Below are 11,170 nucleotides of genomic sequence, written 5' to 3'. Positions count from 1 at the left end.
GCCGAAAAGACCAATTGTGACTATCCTATCTGGACATGACTATAGTAGCACCTACCCGTTGAGAGCCGCACAGGAGGAGCCTAGACAATGAGAACTGCAGGCCCTCCCTCAAGTCCGACTGAGTCATAGCCTAACCCAGCCCCACCACGGCATTAATGAGAATCAAAGTTGCTAATACTAATCAAGCATATGTAGGGATTCTCCATTGTGAAAATTCGAACCCACGTTATAGCACATGCCCAACCACTTTAGGAATTTCTTTAGGCCATTGAACCACCACCTTTGATGGTCTTAAAAACTTAATGTTTCTATTGTGGTATAGGACTACGACCTCCAACCGAAAGGCCACATGCCATCTCATTAACATGGTTCTGATTGGGATGGTGATACTCTTGTTGTATCTGCCGCAACATGCATTTAACACTATCAAGCTGCTCTGCTTGAGCTTTTACGACTGCTTAAAGGGCATGCACTCCACGATCTTTATTGTCAAAATGGTTGCTTGTGTGTCTATCATTAATTTACCATCAAACTAGGGCTACTAGACTAATTAATCAAGGCTCTAATACTAATTGGCGTAGCAAAAACGATAAATAATAAGAAAGAGATGTATATTCTATTAATAAATCAAGTCTCTAATATCAATTGCTGCATATATGATATATGCACTGCCGTCAATGTAACCATCACCTAAAAGGTTTAAACACAATGGCAACCATGTGAGGGTTCAAGACACTTACGAGCAAAGCCCAATTAAATTAAATGGTGGCTACGACTTGTGAGCCTTGATGTGACGCAAAGTAATTAGTTCCTCAATGTTAACGGACGGTGTGTCGCCAGGGAGGCAGGGATCAATAAAATTGGCACCATTTATTAAGTTACCAAAAATTCAACTGACAATAATGTCTACACCTGTCCGTTTAAAAGTGTTCTAAAATAACTAGTCTAATCGGATATACATATCAGCTAGATGCATCGCTTTTTTTCTTTTTCTTTTTATTTTTTTAGTTTTTTTTGAACATGTGAAACTTGTGGCAACTTGAAATTAAAGTCCGATGACTGAAGGTTTTTTTTAATTTTTAATTTTTTATGTGGTTTAATAATTACAAAAGAAAGAGATGATTAGTCTCCATTTAAGCTCATTATTTAAGATCTCTTGGTTTAATGGTAATAAAGAAGAAAAGAAGAAGAAGAGAAGTTTCAATTTATTAGGCTTAAAGTTCTAGGATCTCTCTCATGTTTCTCTCACTCTCTCTTTGAAAATTATGCCTCAATAGGCTTATATTGGTAGGGTAAAGCACTAAAGCCTGAGTTTAATAATGTAAGTTGGCTAAAGCAAAAAAATTATGTCACAAGTTTGAGTGATCCAATTACGACAAAACTTCGATCAAACCTTTCGGGTTTTTGTATGGAGCTTTTTTGTACAAGATCGAACTACAATCAAACTCTTTGTACTAGGTATTAAGACATTTTTTGATAGCCCATTTTAACTTGGTAAACATTGGAATTGAAATTTTTTCGTGCAATTCAAAATTCTAACAATTTTTGCTTTGACGGGTCTTTGCTGGACTACATTAATAAACTTGAATTTTTCATGTGTTTGAGCCAACTTTTACTCCAACTTAAAACTAAGCATTACAAACTAAAACCATATTATTACAAGATATATATATATATATATATATATATATATATATATATATATATATATATATCTCATCTTAAACTGTAAAAATATATAAGCATTGGTTAGTGTTAAAATATCCATCTTGATCAGCAGCTAGTATTGGCAGCGCATGCTGCGGTAGTTGGCCAAATTTCCCCGTTGCCCGCCCAAGTATCTCAAAAAAGATCCTATTTTTATCAAAAAAAAAAAAAAAAAAAAAAGAAAAAAATTGCTACTTAGTGGCATGCTGAGAACATTTATCGCAGAAATAGACCCATTTATAATTAATATCCATATCATCGATCTGGATGTCGGTTTGATCGTACACGTGCCGCGTCCGTATGCCATGGTCAAAATTAGCTTAATTGCTTGAGATTTGGTGGAAAGGTTGCACACAAAATCTGTCGCCATCAACTCGTATCCCTTGTTAGGCTTGTGTTAGTGACGATTATAAAATAAAGCTAAGGTGTCAGATAATGTGCCCTAATTAGAGATAAACAAAGATAATTAGTTGAACTTCAAAAAGTTCACTTATCGGTTATATTATTGCTGGGTTTTTGGGATTTAAAGAGACACACCAATGGTGGTGAGCAAAGTGTCATGAGCAACCTCTTCACCCATTGGCCCTCAAGATTCGACAGATCATTCTTACAACCTAACCCACCAATATATATATGCTTGACTTCGTTAAACGATAGGATTTGACAAAAAACTTTTCGTCACATGATCAAGAGAAACCTTAAAGGGAGGCATGGCCACAAGTTGTCCAACACTGAGGAGTAATTCAATATTGTTTGGACATAAAAATATGTTTTTGGAACGAATTCAGTGACTTCTAGCAACCTCTAACAACGGTTTTGTGGAGATTCGGTAGTTCGAGAAGGAGAAATTCAAGTTCAAAAAATAGTTTACGAAATTAAAAATTGAAACAGTATTTTGAAAACTAAAAATTTTCTTTTAGTCAAACCGAATTTGACTATTATATTTGGTTGTACCTACTAAATATCGAAAAATACTTTTTATTTTATTTTTTTTAAATATCTAAGTATCATATTAATAGAAATAATATTTTTAATTCTATATGGTGGACAGATAGACTAACATGTCCTGATCAATTTCCAAGGAAACTTTGGTTTGACTAGCGCAATAGCAAATATTTTGAAAACAATTGCATAGATGGTGGCTTTTGCAATATTTATCCTTAGAACCTTCCATGTTCAAGCCATTATACATGAATTGTGGGGAATGATAGAGGATATTATTGGCAATTAAGAAGAAATGTTAATTTTTTTCTAAGAAAAAAACTTTATATTATTCGTTTGCTATGATAAAACAATTAAATTACCAGTTATCATGTAAGCTTAAGCTTTTGGGATGAATAGTACTTATCTTATAAAATCGTTTCTATAAGAGAGGGTTACCCATTCTTTATAAACATGCCCAAGGTCTTGTCCATGTATAGGCAATGTGAAATTATTTTTTAACACCTTCTTTCACGTGTAGACCGGTATTTGGAGTGCATTATTGATCCTCTAGAACAATGTGTATAACGTGTCTTTAATTTGATTCATGGCAGGATTCATGAACATGGGAGCTTAGTGAAAATTTACCGAATTATTCTTTGCAAATACCAATATACAATTCGAACGAACTCCCACGACTATTTTGCGTTGACTTCATTTTGTCGCCAAAAGATTAAGGCCATACGAAAAATTCCGCGATATGTTCTCCACCTGTCGAACAATTCTAATGCCATGGGAAAGATCAAGTGCAATGGATGAGTATATATGATTGTCGAATCTGCGTCCTTGAATTTTTAGGAGAGGCAAGAATCTGATTGGTTAAGATTAATGCAAATGACCGTCTGATCACCACAAGTGACTTGGTCGTCGTGACAAAGAATGTAAGATAAAAATATGGTAGAATTATATATTGATGTTAGTGTTAGAAAATATAATATGGTGAGATATTTATTACCTTTTAGAATATATTAGAATATATGATATGGTATGATTCTTATCTTCTAGGATAATTAGATTCTAGAAGATTGATTGTAATTAGAGTATTACCATACATATCTCCACTTTAAGGTTGTAATATTTTATAGGGTAAAGTCCATTTAACTCTATCAAATTACTACTCTAATGACAATCTACTCCCAAACTATCAATTGTGACAATTTACCCCTTAAACTATCAAAGCAATGGCACTTTATTCCCAATTTTTTTTTAAAAAAAGAAGACAAAATTACCCTTACTAAAATAAAAATAAAATACTTAATTAAATTTTTTTTCTTTTCAAAAATTTAAGGGTATTTTTGTCTTATTAAAAATTTTATAGGGGTAATTTTGTCATTTTGCTAGCATTTGGGGGGTACATTATCATTGTTTTGGTAGTTTGTGGGGTAAATTGTCGCAATTGATAGTTTGGAGGGTAGATTGTCTTTCGGGTGGTAGTTTGAGGAGGTTAAATGGACTTTACCCTATTTTATATTTAAGTATGATGAAATAATGAGTAGAACTGAAAATTTCGTCCAAACCTAGTTTAATTAGTGCCGAGCTTCATCTCTTACTTGTTTTATTTAATATTTTAACAGTTATTTATTGTCATTCCACTAATTTAGGAACCAAAACATTAATTTTTTAGAAACTGAAAAATGTCGAATGCCAAAAAATTATATTTAAACCCTCTGTTTGTCAAAATTATTCATTCAATAATGTTGATCATGTGACACGCAACCTAATTATTACATGTTTGTTGCACAAGGAGAGAAAAATGGGAGATGAAGATTTGAACTATTGAACTCCGCTTTATTATGTGGAGTTCCCAACTAATTGAACTACCTATTTAGGATGAGTGTCACATCAATATTATTAGATAAATGTCGGATAGAATTATAGTATCTATCATTTTTCATATATATAACTTTTTTTTTTTTCTGAGATTTTATAAGTTCCTTGTAGTCATCCTCAACCCCTATGTTGGGTTTTTTTTTTTTTTTCGGAGCAACCGTCGGTTGGGCTTTAGTTGCTTATAGAGAAAGGACCACCGTAAAAGATGAGTCTCTGGTCACGTCAATCGTCATGTGGTGCCATGCAGGCAGATGGGATTGTTAAAGAATATAAGCATGGTTAATTAACGATGATGTTTGTCCAAGAATATATATATATATATATATATAGAAAGATGAGCGATATTTTCCCTGGTTTAAGCCATGCTTCGCCAAAAACAGCAACGAGATTTGGAACTAAAGTTAACCAAAAAAGTTGTGCCTCATCCAGCGAATTAATATTGTTGATTAGAAGGCAACCAATGATTAGGTGAGCGTCCTAATCATGAGCCCTATAACATAATTATGCAAGCATCGTACTATATATATATATATATATATATATATATATATATATCATCATGCATATGCTACGTAATCATTTTCTGCTCTTCAAGTGCCCTCCCTTTTTCGGGAACTTGCTATCATCATCCCCCTCATTATATATACCACGGCTGCAGCCTACTCGGCACCCATTAAAATAAATATCTCTGCAATAATAAACTTAACCCAACGTTTTTTTTTTAACCTGAAAAATCAACAAAAACCTACCACTGCCTTACTATAATCATCTTGTGGTTAGAATGTATGAAAAATATAATATATTTTTCGTATATTCTAAATTTTTCTTATATTCTAACACTGGTAAAGAATTCACCCTATTTTTGGAAAGATTTTCAAATAAATAAGCACCCATGACTGAAAACCTTGATGGCTTTGCTGTATGTTATCATAATTACGTTAACTTTTGGTTTTGACTATATAACGTTATGGCTTCAAAGTGATGATTATAAGGCATATATTAATATCACTACGAATCTTCAGTAATTTAACAATTTGGATAATATATGTGAGAAAATTCATAAGACCCATCTGCTCGAATATTTTGCTAAGAAACATTTTCTCTCTATGTATTGTGTAAGCAGTGACGTTCATATGAAACTGTCTCTTTGCTCGAAGACTGATGAACTCAGGTTTATATGAAAATGGTTTGATGAAATTGACTACAAAAACGTGATACACATAGTATTTGAATATATATATATATATACTTTTGGCGATCGATAAATTAAGTAGCTAGCTTTCAGGGATTGATGTCAACAACCACCACAAGATTTAACTATACAATTATGAGATTCTAGATTGACTAATGAGGACTCTTAGAAGCCATGAACAAACTTGGGATGGTTTTGTAAGCAATGATTTCAGGCTAATACCACCTAAAATGTCGGAAATTATTTCGAATTTTTAACAAGAAAAGGGTGGATTCTTCAACAGAATCTAACTAAACTATATATCAATGTACCTCAAGTTGGAGCAGTGATCAAGAGAGGAGCTTAATTTAGTAGGGGCGTGGCTCTCCACTCATTAGGAACCAATAGAATATACATATTTTTGTGAAAGTAACATGATCGATCTTTGGAGTTTTACTTTCTGTCATATCGTGATTTATGATTGAGATTTGTAGCAAAATTGCCAAATGGCGCGAAGGTGGCCAAGTAGTGTAAAAGTGGTGTGGGATAGAATTCTGTGTGCCAATGATTAGGCGAAGTCGGGCGAGTGGGTTGATATGCAAGTTATATAGGCTTGTCGGCCTACTAGCCTAACAATCGTCCTTGTAGTATGCTTGTATTCAGGTTAATAGGGTGGTTACAGATATTGTGATTATCGGTTATAACTGCACTTGCAATTACATTAAGCAGTTATCATTTTTGGGTAATTGCATCTGCCGACTAATCGCTAGCCGTGCGGTTATTGTGGTTATTAGAGGCAAATCGCACTAATCACCTATTTAGTAATGAACATTTTGAGTATTTTTTAGTGTTTTGGACATCATTTTAGGACATATTTTAAACGTTTTTGAAACTGTTTTAAGCATGTTTTAGTGTTATTTATTTATTTATTTTCAAAGTTTTAGTGTTTCAAATGTAATCCATATCTTGATTACACATTCCAACTTAAAAATGACAAAGAAAATACAAACATCATATGATGGGTTCATCTAGCTTAAAATAACAAAGAAAACATCTGAAATAGGGAAAGTTAAAGTTATAACCTACATATAATGGTAGGTAGATAGGGTTGATAAATGCATTCGCCAAACTTAAAATCGCTAACCGCATATCAAAGCAGATATGTAGATAACAGTTAAAGTTAATAGTTAGTAACGATAATAACCACTCCCTTGTATAATCATAGCTCTATTAATTAGTTCATAATAACCACGCCCTTGTATAATCATAGCTCTATTAATTAGTTCAATAAAGGTGAATTGTAAATCTCTTCTTCTTTCTCTTTTTCTACTTTAACTCGTTTTATTGTTATTTTTCTTATTTTAACAGTTGGGAATGCAATAATATATATATACCTTTCCGAGGCATGAGTGGTTTGCAACAGAAACCAAACAATTTCTTAAAGGAGCTTAATAATGAGTTCATGTCGGACTCCAATGAATCTAATTATGGTTAAAATAACTCTCCATGGAGCAATTGGGTGCCCCATAAGTAATCCCAAAATGTAAAGCAGGATTCATTCTCAATGACAAGGATTCGAAAATAATGGGTTAACTAACTTAGGATAGATGAAGATCTGACAAGTGTTGTGGGTTATTATTGTCGAAATCAAAGTTCATTCTCAGTGACGAGGATTCGAAATAATGTTATATTATGGTGTTAGGCACAAGTTAATTTTGTGATGACTAGATTTGCAAAGTGTTTTAGGCCATTACATATCGTCCAAATCATTTTCAATTTTCAAAAGCGCAATAATGACTTGTTCAAAAGCTTTTTCAACAATTCATTAACGGCTGATCTAATGCCAGTCGCCATTGCACGAAGAGGCAACAAGAGTATAATGTTATGTATGAGTAGAGTTGACAATTTTTGACACGATCTGTAAATTTGATACAAACTCAACATGAAATTAAATGGTTAGAGTTGAAAAGTTTGACCTGTTTAATTAAATAAATTGAATTATAGTTAACCTATATAGTCTTATACTCATGTCTCGATACAATCCAAACCTGACACGAGATATATTGGTTAGCAATTTTTGACTTGACCCGCGAATCCAATACAAAGTTAGATGATTAAAGTTGAGTGTTTTGACCCGTTTAATTAAATGAGTTAGGTTGAAGTTGACCTATATAATCTTATACTGATGCCTTTTTTTTTTTTTTTTTAAAGGATTATACTCCTGCCTTGATATGACAATGAAATACAAATTGCCAACTCTAAAAGTGAGGCACAAGCTTTCTTGGGCCAAAAATAAGAAACTAGTATGAATAAAGTAGATTTTTTTTCGTTCATTTTATTAGACCGATATGGTTCAAAATATGTAATTTTTACATGGAATTTTTGTAGAAGATGTGATTCTCATGTATATTTTAAAGACATATTAATTAAATAAAACAAATTATTCTAACTCAATTAAAAAAAAAAAAAAAAGGTTTGTCCAACTACTTTTTAACAAGAGAAAAGTAATGCATGGGTATGCTGAGTTGGGCTCCGGCCTGCCGGATCAGACTTGAGCTTTGAATATCATGCATGAGCTTGGACCTAGTCCACTCTCTTAATACGCCCACTAGACCTGATCCAATCGGGGCCAGCCCTACTTATTGTTGGTCGCAACCGAACTAATTAAAGATAACAAATTGTCTCTATTTGGAATTATTTCACGCTCAATATTTTTATTTTATTATATTTAGATATTATTTAAAAAATTTAGATGATATATAGCAACGTATTCCTTACATTACATTTTGAGTAACATTAAATTAACACAATCCCTTTCATGCATACGCTTTTTGGTCCAAGGATTTGCTAGTTGGCGCTTTTTCTTCATGGTCGAGATATGCGAGGACTTCAATAGTATTTCTGCAAAACAATGGCAAGGTCAAAGGGTCTCCAGTTGGGGTCAAAGACTTTTCGATAATTAAGTTAACATCTTATATGTGAATAAAAAATATAATGGTGATTTGCCTATAATACCCATAAATTAGTGTATATTGAGCAAGATATACACGAATCAGTGTATATGAGTAATTTAGCACAAATAAAGTCATTTGTGTCATTCATTGAAAAGATAACACAAAAGCATTGAACAACTGAATGTTATCTTTACTTTTCTTTATTCCACATCAACAATATTCAAAAAAGAGGTGAAAACCTAGAGAGAAAAAATCGGTGAGGAGGAGGGAGTTCACAGGTGTGTCATTCTCGCTCCCTCCTCCTCCTCCTTTCCCCTCCCTCTACTCCCCTCTTCTTTCCTCCCCTTTTCCCTCTTTTTTTGTTCTTTTTTAGGTAATTTATTTTGGTTTTTTCGACTAGTTCAGTTGTTTCGGCCATCTATTTGCTTATGTTGCGCTACCTCCGTTTGCCATCCACTATGTTGTGCCACTCTTCGCCTTCCTAGAATCAGTTGCTAATGTGTTTGCAAAGGTCCTCTCGAACCCACACGCACAGAAAGATTCCGACCATCTGCTTGCACGCAGCCAGGCGGTAACGCCGCTGAGTTGGGCTATCTTGCTCCCTAGACTTGGAATATTTGGTAGGCGAATACTCATCACTATAGCTCAAACCCAAATTTGAGTCCACCAATTTTTGGAAATCCTTTTTACCAAGTTCATCTTCTAATGAAAGCAAGTCTGAGAAGCTGAGCCTTGGTTTCAAGCTCCCATCATCCGCCTGCGGCGAAACTTCTGCACTGGTGGCATTGTTGTTCAGTGCTTCACGAATCAAGGAAAGCCATTTGGCAGCTGGGCCGTTGTCCTCTGCTCCTAGCACATTCCCCGCATTAAGAGGGACGATTTCTTGGAACCTAAATGCAAAAAAAAATAAAAAATAAAAATTTGATCAAGAAATAAAACAGTCACTTATGGTAACACCTTCTCTCTTATTTCCTTTCTACCAAAAAAGGAAAAACATTTCAACGCAAAACACTCCATTCCAACAAACTAAAAACTATTTTTGGTGCTGTTTGATAGCTCATCTTAACCATTAGTGTTTTTTTATTTTTTTCGGTTTTGTTGAGATATAAAAGTGAAATGAGTTTTAATTTTTTTGATAGTGTTTTATGAGAAAAGTTGTTTGTTAATGTTTTTATTTTTTAGATAAAAAGAAAAAAAAATATATTTAGCTGACTTTTTTGGATAAAAATGAAGAAGGCGAGAGAAATGGCTTTCACGAGGCATAAAATCGTTTACGTAATTGTGAGATGTCCTTTTAGGCGGGCCTCCCTTCCCAAATTGATCTTGAGCTGCTCGAACATTTGCTTGAAAATGTAGGCCCCACAAGGATCCTATTACACTAACATGCCCAAATTGCAAAGAATATGGATATGCAATTGTATAGGATCTCAATCTCATTCATGAATGCATTATATTCTCTTTATTTTATAACATAAATTTTTATTGATTTTTCGTTCGGACCATACTCGCCCAATATTTTTCTATATTGTTGAGCCAGATACAACTCATTTTGCTCAATTTTTAACATACCAGCTTAGTCAAAATAACATTTGACTAGCCAAACGAGAATGCTCTAATCGCACATAAGAACATCGTCTTTTGTACACTAACAACTAGGCATATAAAATTCAAAAAAATTATGGTCCGTTTGATAAATATTTGAGAAATATTTAAAGTTTTGAATTTTGAAAAAAGTTTTAAGAAATGAAAAATTAAGAATTGATTTGGTATCAACAAATAAAAATAGATTTGCTACAATTTTGAAAAGTGTTTTACAAAAATAAAAACAATATAAAAAAATGTTGCTCCACAGTGGCGGCAATGACAATGGTAGTGATTCAGCGGCTTTAGTGGCCACCACTAAGCTACCAAATCTTATATCAGCCACTGTTAGGTTGCCAGATCTCGCTAGTAGCCCCAAAATAGTCACGTAAGAAAAAACGAAAAAGCTACGGAACTTTTGTTATTCCATAGCATTACTCTTACTTTTGTTAACATTTCAGATTATATATATATATACTTTTTATTTTTTAGAAAATAAATAAGTTTTTTTTTTTTTTTTTTTTTCTTTAAAGATTGTGTCATTTTTTTTTAATAGGTAAATCTTTTCTCATTCTATAAAAGATTCAGAGTATAAAGCTATTACATCACAGATTATAAAACTCTTAATAACATAGGCAAAAGCTATGTGGTTACAAAGTCGTAGATACATCGAAAAATCTAACAATCAAATCGTATCAATGACCCCCCCATCTCACACATGTACAAACTTCATATATGGTATAGATCTGCTCATAGCAGACTAGATCTAAGACATTGGTAGATTATATTCCTACAACAAAAGTTTTTATTTAATCGGCCGTGATCATTAAGCCCTTACATAAAAAATTATCTGTGATCAACTCGAAACCAGAACCACATAAACAAACAAAAACCACAAACAGCAGCAGCAGACTCACATAAAAGCGTGTGAGATTCACGCGATCCA

This window comes from Corylus avellana, chromosome 10, assembly GCF_965113065.1.
Source record: "Corylus avellana chromosome 10, dhCorAvel1.hap1.2, whole genome shotgun sequence".
Taxonomy (NCBI): domain Eukaryota; kingdom Viridiplantae; phylum Streptophyta; class Magnoliopsida; order Fagales; family Betulaceae; genus Corylus; species Corylus avellana.
The sequence above is the reverse complement of the archived record's forward strand: the minus strand, read 5'-3'. Positions refer to the sequence as shown.